Source organism: Haematobia irritans, chromosome 2 (genome assembly GCF_050003625.1).
Source record: "Haematobia irritans isolate KBUSLIRL chromosome 2, ASM5000362v1, whole genome shotgun sequence".
Lineage (NCBI taxonomy): Eukaryota > Metazoa > Arthropoda > Insecta > Diptera > Muscidae > Haematobia > Haematobia irritans.
In genome coordinates this window covers 74,571,265-74,587,102 of record NC_134398.1, presented here as the reverse complement: position 1 = coordinate 74,587,102, position 15,838 = coordinate 74,571,265, and the positions used below count along the sequence as shown (strand labels likewise).

The 15,838-nt window shown below is 34.3% G+C and overlaps 2 long non-coding RNA genes across 2 annotated transcripts in view; one reads left to right on the top strand and one right to left on the bottom strand.

Annotated features, from left to right (window-relative positions):
- LOC142225539 (uncharacterized) overlaps positions 1–15,838 on the top strand; it is an 801,202-nt gene that overhangs the window by 712,475 nt on the left and 72,889 nt on the right. The gene's annotated exons all lie outside the window — the stretch shown is intronic.
- LOC142225540 (uncharacterized) overlaps positions 11,828–15,838 on the bottom strand; it is a 77,915-nt gene continuing 73,904 nt past the window's right edge. The window contains exon 2 of the long non-coding RNA XR_012719310.1: positions 11,828–12,049. This is a non-coding gene — a long non-coding RNA (uncharacterized LOC142225540). The remainder of the gene's footprint in view (positions 12,050–15,838) is intronic.

Below are 15,838 nucleotides of genomic sequence, written 5' to 3'. Positions count from 1 at the left end.
GACAAATAAATATGAATTTTTGAAAAAGTATAACACCATTTACTCAAAATCAAATGAAACGACGATACACAAATTTAAAGCAGAGATAACTTTAAGGGCAGAGTCATATCCTATATTTTGTAAAGCTAGTCCTGTTCCGTATGGAATAAGGGAAAAAGTGGAAAATGAGATTAAAAGGTTGTGTGCTAGGCAAGCCCATTGGTGATAGTGAATAAAGGTGATGGATCTATACGACTATGTGTAAACTGCAAACGGACCATAAATAAATTTGTAGAAATGGAACACAGTGTGATACCCAGAATAGACGACATTCTACCGTCCATGGCTGGCTGGAAAGTGTTCACAAAAATAGACTTACGAGGGGCATATTTACAGATTCAGGTTTCTGAAAGATCAAGAGAGTTGCTGACGGTTAATACACACATAGGCCTTTTTCAATTTACGAGGCTTGTTTTTGGGTTAAAAACAGCACCGCAAATATTTTGTTCTATTATCGATCAAATTTTAGGAGGGTTGCAAAATGTTCAAGTTTATTTCGATGACATTTTGATAGGAGGAAATATCTTTGAGGATTGTAGGCAAAATGTTGTTCGCGTGCTTGATCGACTACTCGAATACAATGTGAAGGTAAATTTGGAAAAATGTATGTTTTTCCAGGACAATATTGAGTATTTAGGTTACTCTATAAATTCTGATGGAATTAAACCCAGTAGGGTGAAAGTGGAGGCGATTTTAAATGCGCCTGAGCCCGTCAATAAGATTCAACTACAGTCATATTTAGGTATGGTCAATTACTACAATAAATGTATTCCCAATTTATCAGGAGAGTTGCAATGTTTATATAATCTAACGGGTAAAAATGTTAGGTGGCAATGGACAGAGATGCACCGTGTATGTTTTCAGCGGAGTAAACAGTTATTGAACGATATAGAGTTGTTGACCCATTATGACCCACATAAACCTATAATAATTTCGACCGATGCTAGTCCATACGGGGTTGGTGGTGTATTGTCGCACATAGTGGATGGGGTGGAGAGGCCCGTGTTATTTGCTTCAAGCACATTGAGTGAAGCAGAGCGTAATTATTCACAGCTGCATAAAGAAGCATTGGCCATTATATTTGCTGTGAACAAATTTCACAAATATATTAATGGGTTGAAGTTCACGATTCATACTGATCATCAGCCTCTTCGAGCCATTTTTGGTAACAATAAGAATATTCCAAGTGTAGCGGCCAACAGGCTTCAAAGATGGGCTATTATTCTTTCAATGTACACATATGACATCAAAGAGATGGCAAACGCGGATGCTTTGTCTCGGTTACCACTCCCATTGGGAACGGGCATAGATACAGACAGTATTAATTCTCTAAAAGTTTATAATTTTCCAATGACTATGGACTCTGTAAGACGAGGTATGGAGGTCGATTTAGTGCTGAGGGCAGCATATGAAAGTACCCTCACGGGTATATGGCCAAGAGAAATATCAGGCGAATTGTTGAAATATTTTAAAAAGAGAGACTCTCTGGCAACTGAGAATGGCTGTCTGTTCTACGGTGACCGCATAGTTATACCGGAGGGGTTACGATCAGAAGTAATACGACTACTACATGATCAGCATGTTGGTATGGTTAGAAGTAAAGCATTGGCTCGAACTGTGGTGTGGTGGCCAGGTATCGATGGTGATATAGAGACATTTGTTAGTAATTGTACCAATTGTCAGTCGAACCAACGTTCCAAATCTAGCCACTTGTGTTCTTGGCCACCTTGTGAATATCCGTTTGAAAGAATACACGTGGATTTTTGTTCCTTAAATGGACGTCAGATACTGATAATTTATGACAGTTACTCAAAGTGGATTGAGGCAGCTGTAATGTCAGCTACGACGGCGCGTGCAGTTATTGAGAAATGTCGTTCTATTTTTAATATATTTGGGTTGCCAGGACAGATCGTTAGTGACAATGGACCACCTTTTAATTCGAGAGAGTTCCTGGACTTCTGTACTAAAAATAACATAACAGCTCTAAAGTCCCCACCATACCACCCCCAATCGAACGGTGGTGCAGAGAGAGCAGTACAGACGTTTAAAGCGAATTTGAGAAAGACGTTAATGGATAAACGAACGATAACAGAGGATTTCCAGTTGAAGGTAGATCGTTTCCTTTTGAAATATAGAAATACACCTACAACAACAACCCGTTCGGCTCCGGCTGATATGATTTTCAAATATAAGCCCAGAACGCTTTTGAGTATACTTAAAGAAAGTGGTGACAACAACATCAAAAATTCAAAACAACAAAAGACATGTTATGCGGAAATTAAGTCAAACAGTACCAATCAGAAAAGGCAAAATAATCGCAGACTTAATATGGTCAAATTCGTAGATAATGAAATTATTCTCTACCGGAACATTTTCTCCAATTCTATCAAGTGGATTAGAGGTAGAATTTTGCGGAAACTAAGCAAATATAGATACAGTATTTTAGTAAATGGTGTAGAAAAACAGGCACATATAGATCAATTGAGAAAGTACAAAAGAGAAAGTTATCTTATTCCGCAAAGAAATGAAGTACAAGAGGACAGTCCTGGATCCGAAATCTGTAGGGAGGAAAGGGAACAACCGGAGCCGATTTTAGAAAACAATCAGGATTTTGGCGAGTCGAAGATAGGTGGAGTAGTTACTCGAAGTATGAGCAGGAAAATAATTGAATTTGACTAAAGATAGTAGAGTACATAGAATATTTAATTTAAGTTTGGAGGAATGTTATGTATTAGAATATGTATACGATTAATGACCATATGTAATATTCTCTTATACTAATCGCTTATGAACTATAGCATGTAAGACACCTACATTGTAATTCTCGTTGTTGAATAAAATCAGTCTGCAACCAGCCTCTATCGTGTTTAAATGTAACAATGAAAGGAGTAAGAAAAAAAAGAGAACTACCGGATGGCAAATTTTGTTACCTCATGAGACAATCGTATTCTGAAGAGAAATAAATTCTCTGAGACAGTGATATCAAACGAAGACGAGTGAATCTAAGTTCCTTTGCAGAGAGTCGAACGCTTTCAAACTTGTATTTCGTTTTATGAGAAAGGTGTGTGCGTCGGAAGAAGCGGAACATATATGATATTACATGGATAGCCCTCGAGAGGCAAGAAAATCTTTCCAATATATCTTCTTCTATAGTCGATCTAGCAACATGAGCCTTTATAGGTTTAGATTCAACTGTTGTGTCTGGGATCGAAATATTTAAAGGCCATTCACTTTCTTTCTCTTTGAGCCAAATTTGTCCATGCCACCATAAACTACAATCCTTTAATTCTAAAGAAGTTCGCCCCCGGGTTGCTAGATCCGACGGATTATCAGCCGTTGGCACATGTCGCCAGTTATTACCAACTTTTTCTTGAATAATAGCAACCCTGTTTGCTACGAACGTTGTCCATGTATGAGGAAGTTTTCTTAACCAACACAGAACAATTGTTGAGTCAGACCATGCAAATAAATTAGTTTTTGGAATTTTCACTTGAGGCAAAATAGAATCAACAAATTAAGACAACAGTAGAGCTCCACATAGCTCTAGTCGAGGCAAAGACATCTTTTTTAGGGGAGCAACTCTGGATTTGGAAACCAGTAAATTTGTGTAAATTTGATTATTAATTTCTATTCTCAAATATAAAGTTGCAGCATATGCTAACTCCGACGAGTCACAAAATCCACGCACTTGTACAATGCACTCAGGAGAATATTTTACCCAACGGGGTATACAAATATCACCAATTCCCTTCGAATCAGAGACAAAGTTTTTCCAACTGATAAGAGTTAGTGGCTTTAAGGGATCGTCCCAGCCTATATCATCGAGCCAAAGTTGCTGCATTAAAATTTTTGCCCTCACAATAATTGGAGAAAGCCATCCCAAAGGGTCAAAAATTTTGGCAATAATCGACAAAACTTGTCTTTTTGTGTAAGAATTTTTCTCTTCTATTTCTTCCATCACAAAATAGAAACAATCTGAGGAAGCGTTCCACCTAATACCAAGTATTTTCGCTGAACTCTTATCATCAAATTCCAAAAAGTCCTCTCTTAATAGGTGATCACGAGGAAGTCCATCTAGTATATTTTTAGAGTTGGATGTCCATTTACGTAATTCAAACCCACCAGAAGTCAAAATACCAATTAATTCATCCCTCGCTTTTAGACCTTCGGCAATGGTATGAACTCCGACCAATGCGTCATCAACGTACATATTTTCCCGCAGCATTTTTGAGCCAAGTGGAAAATTATATTCTTCATCTTCTGCCAATTTTAAAAGCGTCCTAAGAGCCAAATAAGGGGCGCAATTTATGCCAAAGGTTACCGTTTTCAATTGGTAATCGGTAATTTCCTCGTTTGGGGAAGATCTAAATAAAATACGCTGATATGAGGCTTGATTTGAATTGACCCAAATTTGTCTATACATTTTGCTAATGGCAGCATTAAAAACAAATCGGTTAGACGCCAATTTAAAACAAGTGAGACAATATCTTTTTGACAATATCCTCAACTTTGTTGTAGTTCTATCAGGTTTGAATATCCCGTGATGAGGCAAATAAAAATAAGTTCCATTGCTCGATAATGGGCGATCAACTTTTTCCATATGTCCTAGAGTCAAATATTCTACAATGACTTTGTCATATTCCGATTTATGCTCCGGCCTACGAATCAAAGAAGTCTCATTTCTTAAAAATTGGGTCAAAGCAATATATCGACTTGAGTCAGAAGCAAGTCTAAATGGTAAATCCGACCGAAAGGGCAAGTTTACAGTATATCTCCCATCAGGATCTCTAACAGTAGTCGATCGAAAATTTTCTTCACATTTTTGATCCTCAAATGAAAGTTTACATTTTTTGGGAACTTCTTCTATTGTCCAAAATTTGGCAAGTTGATCTTGTAATGATACCTTAGTACAATAAGAAACGCGAACCATTATTTTTTGTGTTGAATTCTCAGTTGGGCCGGTCAATATCCAGCCAAAAACTGTTTCTTGGGCTATCAGAGAACCAAGAATGCCTTTTTGTACTCCATTGAGCAAGATAATTGGATAAATATTTCCTCCGAGTAAGATATCTACGGGGCCACTTTCATAAAATGTAGGATCTGCCAAATCCATCATTGGGATTTTCTCTATACAACTATTCTCAATAGAATGTGTGGGAATATTGCCTGTTATATCAGGCACAACTAACGCTTCTAATTCCAATGAGAAAGATTCATTTTTTCTTGATCCAATTTTCAAGAAAGCAATTTTGGAACATTTGGTTAAAAACCACCTAAGCCAGATATATCAGCAGAGACAGAATTTGTAGGTAATTTCAAAGTCTTTTGAAGACGTGAGGAAATAAATTTATCGTCCGAACAGGGATCAATTAAAGCCCTAGCTTTATACGCAACAGCATTTTTCAAAATATTTATCAAATCAGTGGCTAACATTGTTCTATTTGAGGCAGAAGTATGAAAAGCACGAGCATTTGAGGAAGTCGAGGGTTCGTCGTCTTGTACGCCGTTATTTGTTGTTGAAGATTTAGGAAGATCTCTGTTTTCATTCGTATTGGAAACATTGTTTTGAGGCGATTTATTTTTATGCATTAAGTTATGGTGTTTCAAATTACACTTTGAACAAGCAGACGACCTACCTGAGCCACACAATAAATGCATCTATTTTCCTTTCGGACAACATTTAATCTATTTCTGAATTCCATATTGAGAAACGTTGTGCAAGATTTTAATGAATGAGACCCTTTACACAAGCTGCATTTATTCTCATTCACTTTTGTATGATGAACTTTAAATTTTTTCGAGTTATCATATTGATTGAACTTCGGATGAGAATTCTGAGAAAGTTGTGAACCAATAGAGCCAGTTATATCCGAAACGCTTTCCAACGCTTGAAATCTTTCAGTCAGAAATTTATTCAAATCCTGCCAACGAGGCATTTCAGTTTTATTTACTAATGATTGTTCCCACAGAGAAAGCGTTAGTTTAGGCATCTTAGTGGAACATTGATATACAAATATTGGATACCAAGATTTCACATCAATTTTATACAATTGCAAAACCGAAATACAATTTGTGACATCACGTTGAAGTCTCTTAAGGCCATTTGCAGATTCTTGTCCACAGGGAGTCAAATTAAAAAGATTTCTCAATTGAGAATTAATTAGAATCCTTTTATTTTCATATTGATTCTTTAGATTATCCCACGCAATTGAAAAGCCCTCAGCTGTTAGCGGGATATGACGATTAATTTCCCTTGCTTCTCCACTTGTCTTTTGAAAAAGATGGTATAATTTCTCAACAGCACTAATTTTTTTATTATTGATGTATATGGCCGTGAACAAATCACGAAAACCAGGCCATGATACGTAGTCCCCGTGAAAAATTTCCGTATCGCACGGAGGGACAGCTATTGAGGAAGACGAAGTCTTAGCAGAAATCGGATTAGCTTTAATTTTTTTCTTCCATTCTCCGAAAGTACTAACACATTTTATATAGCTTTCATGAGCTAATTTCCTTTTCGTTTTTATCGCTTCTCTATTCTTTTTATAACACTCAGTGTCTGAAACGCAATTCTTGTGTGCCTGTTTCCATGCTGCCCATAACAGACGAACTTCTTCTTCATCTGGTTCAATTTCAGATAAATTATACCTTGAGGAGTCGGTTCCAGAAAGATTTTCTTCGAAAGACACAATCTCCTCACACTGAGCCACAAGGTCTTCAAAGGTCGACATTTTCACAGAGAAAATAATTTGATTCACAACTACAAACTTTTGTTTTAGAGGCAGTGAAACAATGAAATGAGAAAGTTATTTATGTTTGCCGATCAAACGATTTCTTTATATCGAATTCCAAAATTCTCCAAATTTCTTTTTCCAAATTCGCAAAAAATTGAATTTGTTCCAAGAAACAATCAATATTGTTTCATAAGAATTTCGTTTACAAATGAATACCAAAATTTTCCCAAATGAAAATTTTCCCACTATACAATACAATATATTGATCTCCAAATTTTATTAATTATTGTTATTAACGCCAAGAAAAAGTATTCAGCAATTTTTATCTTATGAGCAAGATTTACAAATCAAACGGAAAAATCTCCAATATTTCCTTTTTGCAATTCAAATATTTTGCAAAATTTAGTATGCTCATTAAATTCCAATATTATTTTCAAGTATTTTAATTTCTCCCACGAGAAAATTCAAACTCCACGATTTTTTTTTCATTAACGGGCCAAATGAAAAAAAAATTTAGAACAAGCCAAAACCTCAAATTTTCTTCAAAAATTCCGATATCCCAACGGATGAGTACTGATTCACAATGTTTTCCAATTAATTTTGTAAGTCAATAATGTTTGGTCGATCCACTTATCACAATCACGAGACAGTATTGTTCAGTATATAAGTGAAAAAATCCAATAATTCTTCAACAAATTTTTTCTCACAAAATTTTCTCTCAGTGTAGATATATGTAGTGTGATCAATTTGATATATGCAATCAATTCAAAGTATACAATTTTAAATTCAAAATTTTCCAAATAAAAGTTTCTTCTCTTCTGACCCACTGTATCAATCATGTACTGTCGTTTGCCCAAGTACAAACAATTTATCAAACAAAGTCTTCTCCAACCAGACTTTCACAGTGTATGATTTCCAATGATACTAAATTCATGTAATTGCCCCTTAGAGCTAAAATTCGAATTCACAAAAATCCATAGACACAAACAAGGATTCCATCGAATGTTACTTCTACAACACTTGTGAGCCAGATTTCCATTTCCCAAAAGGAAGATTATTTTTTAGATTTCATCATTTATATATACCATTTTTTTAACCTTGCGCCACTGTGCAAGTATATAAGACAATATCTTGTTTTCCAATATTGTCTATGCCCCTTGTTGTGCTTTATGTATTTGGTATTTCTCCTGTGTAAATAAAAACAGCAACAAACACACACAGGTATATAAGTAAAGTTTCGAAATCAAGGGCAGTGAGCGAAACTTAGAAGGAGAAAGAGTAAGCACAACAACGCATTAGAATAAGAGCAGCGAGTCGGCAGAATTATGTCTTCAAACTCCACATCACATGCGTGCAACAAAAATCCAAATGATCGATGTAAGCATGGGCAACAAGTGAAGAGATGGGGGTTGTTGCCAAATTTCAGTGCACAAAGTGTAAAATGCAAAAATGTAAACAAGCAATTTGCCGGTTCAATACAACACCAACAAAGGAGAATATAAAGGAGACAAGAAGAATGGAAAGGTAACGGTATCACTTTGATGACGACTTGGCCTTGAAAATTTTTGGACGAGTTATGTAACAAATAACTTTCAAAATTGTCCACAATTTTTGAGGAAGATCCACGCAGCCGAGCCAGTATGTATGTCCACCACAATATAATTTTTACAAAATAATATTGAGTACATACTTTTCATCCAATTATTTTTTGTCTGTTTGTTTATTGAATTTACCGATTTCCTTCTCTGGGATTGCTGGTGTTTATGTCCAAAATTTGACGGCTTCTAAAGGACCATATCAATCTATTTCTCTTTTGCTGGCTTTGCCGGTTTACGAAGGACCATATGTTGGGGTCAATAGCCAACGTTCCAGAGGGTGGTCACCAAAACCTCCAGATTCGGTCACCCTCGCTTGTTTACCTTTATATTTTTGTCGGTAGTTAAGACGTCCCGTCTTTGGATACAATTTAATTATTCTTTCCCGATGGGGAATTTAAATTTATTTTCACACGCTGATCGTATTGGAGTGCCTCTGGGGCAAAACAAATAGATCTTTCTTTTGATCAAACACTTTTCCCAAAGGGATAACCAATACAAAATTTCCCAAGGAGTAAATTCACTGTTTGTTTACCAAATAAATACACTAGAAGGCACTTTCTTTTTACACAATAATTCAGTATTTATTTTACAGTATTTTTTGGCAATATAAATATTTGTATAAAGTTTGGAATTATTTTATTTCACTTCTACTTACTTCTTTACTTTCTCACTTCAAATTACAATATGGCGCTTTTGTTAATTTCTTTTTTTTTTATTAGAAAACCAATGTCAAACAAAACAAATATGACGCCGACCACAACCGAGGTCAGTGACGGACATGCGAGTGTCAATTAGTCCACGCTGTATTACATGCGTAAATGATGACAATACAGCAATTTCTCGCATGAACACTCATGCATACACAGAAAAAAAGTGTCTTGTAAATTTAAGGACCATTTTAACTTTCACATAGTTCAACAAATTTACTGTAATGTAGTTCATTTTTCGTAACCACAACGAAAATTAACTTAGCTAAAGGCCGGTACTATGTTCATTCTTGCGAAAAATTTTTATGGAAACCATTATTTCGCACATAGAAAGCGGCGTTTTTTTAGGTAGCTTGGAGCGCTATTTTACAGGGAGCGATATTGGATTAAGTTGGTGGTTGTTGCTTGTTTTTACAAAATAACATTTTATTTTTCCTTGGGCAATTGATCTGCTATTCCTTTGATCCTTTGTATAGTTTCGGAACAAAAATATGGTCCGTGTTTGATTTATAAACCCGCACAAATAGTTTTTAATAAATAAATTATTTCTTAATTCACATTGCAAATGGCGCCGTGCTATAAACGTCAGTTTTTCAACACGAAAAAACAAAGTATCACAAATGGAAAAAATTTCGCAAATTTTTCGCATTTTTTAGTTTTGTATGCCTTAAGGCCGGTACTCTGTTCGGTTTTCGCGTTGAAACTCCATACAAAACCAAAACATGCGAAAAACTAGCGAAATTTTTTCCATTTGTAGTACTTTGTTTTTTTCGAGTTGAAAAACTGACGTAACTCGCGTAGACAGTATTTTCATAACATGGCGCCATTTGCAATGTGAATTAAGAAATAATTTATTTATTAAACTGATTTTTGTGAATTTATAACACAAAAGTGGATCTGATTATTATTTAAAAATGTAATCTGATGATTGATAAAACAAAGTATAACATGGAGTTGTATTTCCATAATAAACTAGCAACAATATCTAGCCGCTCCCTACTATATGGTAGAATATAAATAATGTACATATATAACATGAAATTTAAACACAAATGTTAACAAAATAAAAGCTTTATTTGGTGAATTATATTTTACAATCGTTTCATTTGTACTGGGCATCGGGATAATAAACACAAAACATAATTTAAACAAAAGGAGGCACAGCAATTGATGTTCCAAACAAGCATTAGCACTTCAAGCAACATGTATAGTACCGAGGTAGCAATGAATGGAATCACAAGAATTAATTGCTATGTTCCAAAAAATAAAATGCAGCACTGTAAAATTAGTTTTTTAATTCAATAGATATTTGTAAAATAACTTCGCCTGCTTCTTCTTTTTCAAATTATTTATTTTGTATGCGTGTGTGTGTAAATCGAGCAACTAGTTGCGTATGTATATGTAATCATTTCGTGACAGTCTGCGATGTTGTCAATACATTTCTACGAAATAAACGCAAAAAAGTCCCAAAATGGCTGTTTTTTCCCTCAAAATATATTGTCAACACTATCATTTTTCAACGCGAAACAATGATTTAGGGGAACTTTTTTCGCACCAACAAACAGAGTACCGGCCTTTAAGGTGGGTACTATGTTTGTTAGCACGAAAAATACTTCACTTAACCATTCTTTCGCGTTGAAAACTGAGAGTGTTGACAATACATTTCGAATGAAGAGAACAGCTATTTTGGAGCTATTCCACCTTTATTTCTCCGCAATTTAATTGACAACATCGCCAAATGTCATACTATTTTTACTTATACATACGCAGCAGCTGATTGTTTACATACACGCATTCATGATAATTGTTTTGAAAAGTGTTTTTCTACCAGTTTTTGGATTGTTTTGCAAAAAAATCTCATACAGCACTGGACACTAATAATTGTTAAGAATAAAGCTCCAGCCGCTCTACCCCTGGTGTCTTACCACATTCTGCAACAGCTTTTACAACATGTGGTACATTGTCTTCTTCAGCTTTTCCAAATGGATACCGTCAATTTGTAACGCACATCAAAAAAACATATAATTCCGGTGTTATGCTAACTTTTACATCATGAGCAGCAATGGACTCATTCATCAACAAACTTAATTCGTTGGTGTCCACAATATCTACACAATCGCATTGCAATACCATGCTGTTGCCGCCTCACTAGCAATTTCAAATCCAGTGGTCACCACCACGGTTCCCACAAAGGATAATAACGCCATTTCATTTGCCAATGTTGTTACATCGGGGGGAACAACCAACTTAAGCCCATAACTCAAGTTCAAGGGTAGTTCCTAAGCCAAAGTCACTGTTCCCGACTTATATTTCGTCACAAAGGGATGTTAGTGTTCTATACCAGACTCTTCGTTGACTGAAATTAATACATTGAGAAGCAATTGGCTGGTTTACTGAAGGATGCTATACTCTCCCAATGTATAAGTTCCAATAACTATTTCAGTCACGTTATGAAATTCAACCAGTGTTTTGAATTGATAAAATGCAAGAATGCCGCTAACTGAAATTTAAAAGCCACAACGAAATTAAATCGTGTCATTCCAGCCTATCGCAATCATTTTGGACAAATGATGAATACAAGAAAATTATTTTGCTACTTAAATAAAAATTATTTAATTATTTGCTATAAACATTTATTTTGGATATAACTTTGTTCAGAAAAAATTACTAATTTTATATTAAAAAGTATAAAACGTATAAGACCACCCAATTACCTATACCCCGGTATATAAAAATAAAACAAGTTCGATTATAATTTTATTATGATTTTTTATTAATTTGTACATTTATACACTAATTAAAGACCCTAGAACACAATGTTTTCTTTTCTGGATTATCAGCTTTCTTTCATTAATATTGTTATATTTAAAAATTTTTAATTATCATTTCTCATATTTAGCTTTCATGTTGTTTCCATTAAAAATTAAAATTGCATTAACTTTTCTTTTGTTCAGTTCTCATTCATTTACGCCTCTTACACACAAAAAACGAGCTCGCTTAACATATGGAAAAGGGAGCAATTACGAGGAGCGGTAAAATAATAAAAAAAATACAATTCATTTCTTTGTAAAAAATGGGTGTTGAATGTAGAAGCACTGGGTTTACAGAGATAAGACGAAATCGTTTTTAAGCATATTTTAAAAAAGAAATCTTCATCGATTACATCTGCAGTATTATGAAAATTAGCTTCTTCTACTTCTTCGTGTTCTGTGCAAACATTATGTTGCATAACATTAGTCAATTCTAAATTAGCAGGGGATGATGATAAATGGTGGCCTGGTTGTATCTCTACAATATGACGCTGATGGAATGCTATTGTTGCTGATGGCTGAAGCGATGATGGTACTGTTGTAATAGGCGGAGTTTCCAACGGGCACCGGTCGCCGATTGGAAACTCCTAGAAGACATTCCTTAGGGGTAAAATTTCACCCAGCCACTTCTTCGCCAGCAAAATCCAATTTAACAACATCACCTGGTAAACATTCCTCCACATCAACTTCATTCTCTGCCGTATTTATACGGTTCAATGTCATTGTAATATCTGGACCAGACTTAAGTCCCACGGTAGCTCCTGCTAAAGCCATTGTAGTGGTGGGAACAACAACATTCGATCCAGCTGCTGGTGATACTATTGTGGATGATTGTGAAACCACCATTGCATTTGTATTACTAACGGCAGCAACAGTCGATATTGCATTTGAAGAATTAGTAATAGTGGCTAATGTTGGAGTAGTATTTGCTGCCACCCCAATGGGACCACTCACTACTTGGGCGGCCGTTGTATTTGGTTGTTGCAATACAATATTTGCGGTCACAGCCACTGTGGTCGTGGCAGGTGTTGAGGGTGCTATGTTGGAGTTGTTCACTGTAGCTGATGTAGTGGCTGCAATTGTGGGTGTCAGGGATGTGAGGGCAGATGCTACTGTGGCAGAAACGGCTACAGAACCAGATGCTGTTATATATGTTATATACATATAGCACTCCGTTATTTTTATTTCGTCAATCGAATTGCATTTTTAAATAACAACGCGAACCACTTTTGTATTCTAATTTAACACAAATCATTTGAATAAATCAATTATTTCTTAATTCACATTACAAATGGCGCCATGTTTTGAAACTAACTAATCTCAACATATGGAAGGATTTAAAGCCGACCTAATTCGGGACTATGCACTTTATGTCAGTTTTTCAACTCGAAAAAAAAAACAAAGTACCACAAATGAAAAAATATTTCGGTAGTTTTTCGCATTTTTGGTTTTGTATGGGATTTCGCTTCGGAAACCGAACATAGTACCTACCTTTAAAGGAAAACTTATAAAAATTCAGTAAATGTTTTTCAGTTCACTAACTACGAAGCGGGAAGGATTTTTCCTTAAATAAATTTCCAACACAGTAGTTAATGCATCATTAATTCTATTACAAAAATACATGGGCAATATAAAAATATTACTACGAAATGTGGACAATTTACTAAGAAAAAAGTTTTTATGGAAAAAATTTTTGTAGTAAAAATTAACGACATTACCGATTCGTATGATGGCTACCTACAGATTATTTCCCTTTTTATTATAAGTTGGAGTGTTTTTCCTCACATTGAAAATTTTAGATAAAGTAGAATAAAAAGTACTTAACATAATCCTTGACGGGTGCATATCATTTTTTATAGATTCCTCATAAATTTGGTATATATTTTACCTTAACTTATAGATAGAATTCCAACTAATCAATAAACGTGCTACTAGAAAATGAAGTGAGAAGAGAGTTGCATGAAGTGAGGGAGTTTTTAGAGACATTTTGTGTATATCTCGTATGATGGTTTGTGTTTGTTATTGCGGCATTATGCTTTTGTTGGTTGTTTTGATTCTAGAGACAATGGAATGTTCCTTGTGTGTTGTTGGTATCTTTTGTGGTGAGAGTTGTTTTCTTGCAATAGCGAGATCAGAAAGGGACCGTGTGTGTGTGGAGTTGTTTTTCTTTACGGCAGCTATGTATCCTTTATGACTATTTGTGTGTTTGAGTTTTATTGCAGCATTCAGTTCTGTTGATGCATTTATGAAGTGTACTCGTGGTTTTAATTTTGCAAAATTGTACGTGCGGTATTGGTGTTTATTAATGAAAATACATTTATTTCGAAACATTTTAGAAACTGAGAAATTAATGATGTGATGTTAGAGAAATCAAAAACACTTTTTATCGATAAAAAACAAATAACTCAAAAACAAATAACAGATTAAGGAACTGTATATTTCTGTTAAGAGGTTAAAATTAGGGCGGATTTTAAATTGATTTGCATAAAAAAATATACAACATGAGTGGTAATAGGATGATCTATATTTATTCTAAATCTGGATCACAGGTTGGAGATGCAACCATTTTTTTTTTTTTTTTTTGAATCTATATTTTTTATATTACAGCAATTCCTACAGGTGAATACTAAGTTCGAGTTTAGCCGCTAAAATTACAAATAAATCACCAAGAAAATTATAAAATTATACGTCCTCGATACAAATTTAAATATAACTTGATGGAGAATAGCCCAAACCAAGTTTTTTGTAAAGATTTTTTTATAATGGATTACTAAAGAAAACTTATCAGGAAAATTGCGATTTTAGCCTCTAAACTCGAACTTAATATCCACCTTAAATACTAAATGCTATACTGACAAGTGGAAATTATGTCTAATTTTATAATATTTTTTATTTCAAATATATTCTGAGAATAATTTCAAAAATTTTCATGGATATGATTCCAATAATGTACCTACTGGATGGATTTTTCAATGTGGTAAGTTGTTCTATAAACGGTATTTTGTCCGTTTTTAATAAAACCAAAATTTCAATTTATTAAAAATAATTATTTGCTATTTCAGGTAGACAGGTCTTGCAATGGTAATTTGTTTGAATATTCTTACTGTTTAATGCTAACTAAGCTGATATCCTTATTGGCTCTAGGAAATACTCTTGAAACCCGTAAGTTAAAAATCAATATGAACGATATAATTTTTCTTATATTTTGTATAATTTTGCAATTTCAGATACCAAAATCGATGAAATTGGACAACAATTCAATGAATATAGCAACTTGTGCCACATATATCTTTCTTATGGATAGAAAACATGGAAATTTAAATTAATTAGTTTAGTCCTAATAACATAGAATATTACTCTTTTGAAGAAGCAATTACTAACTACCGACAAGTAACTGCATCCAACGAATAAAAATATTTCTTTTATTGTATATCATAAGCCATAGTTTTGTGTAATATAATAATAATTTTTTGAAATAAAATACTGGTGGTTATAGAAAATTGACTTGTTTTGTACGAAAAATTTCTTAGTTGTATACAGGCTTGTTGTACCTTTGATTCCTCAATTTCTCTACTTTCCTGAAAATTATACTGACAAACAGTTTATTTCAAACCAATTTCTTAATACAGGTTTCTCAAAAAATTGTTCATTTTTCCGAATAGCAGGAATATTTTGAATGAGTTTAAGTATATTCTCCCCACAGCATAGTAATAATGAACTAAAATACGATGCAATACATGAACTAATTTATAAGAAAATCATGAACTTATCTAGATGTCTAGAAATCTTTGGCCCCAAATCATGGTCATTCTTACTATGGGTTAGTTCATTTTTCATAAAAAATAGTAAACTTTTTTTTCGGTGTATGACCTCTACTTTTTCGTGTTGGACCTTTCGCCTTCATGCACTTCTCGCAATTGGCTACCCATTCAGCAATTGATTTTTGACAT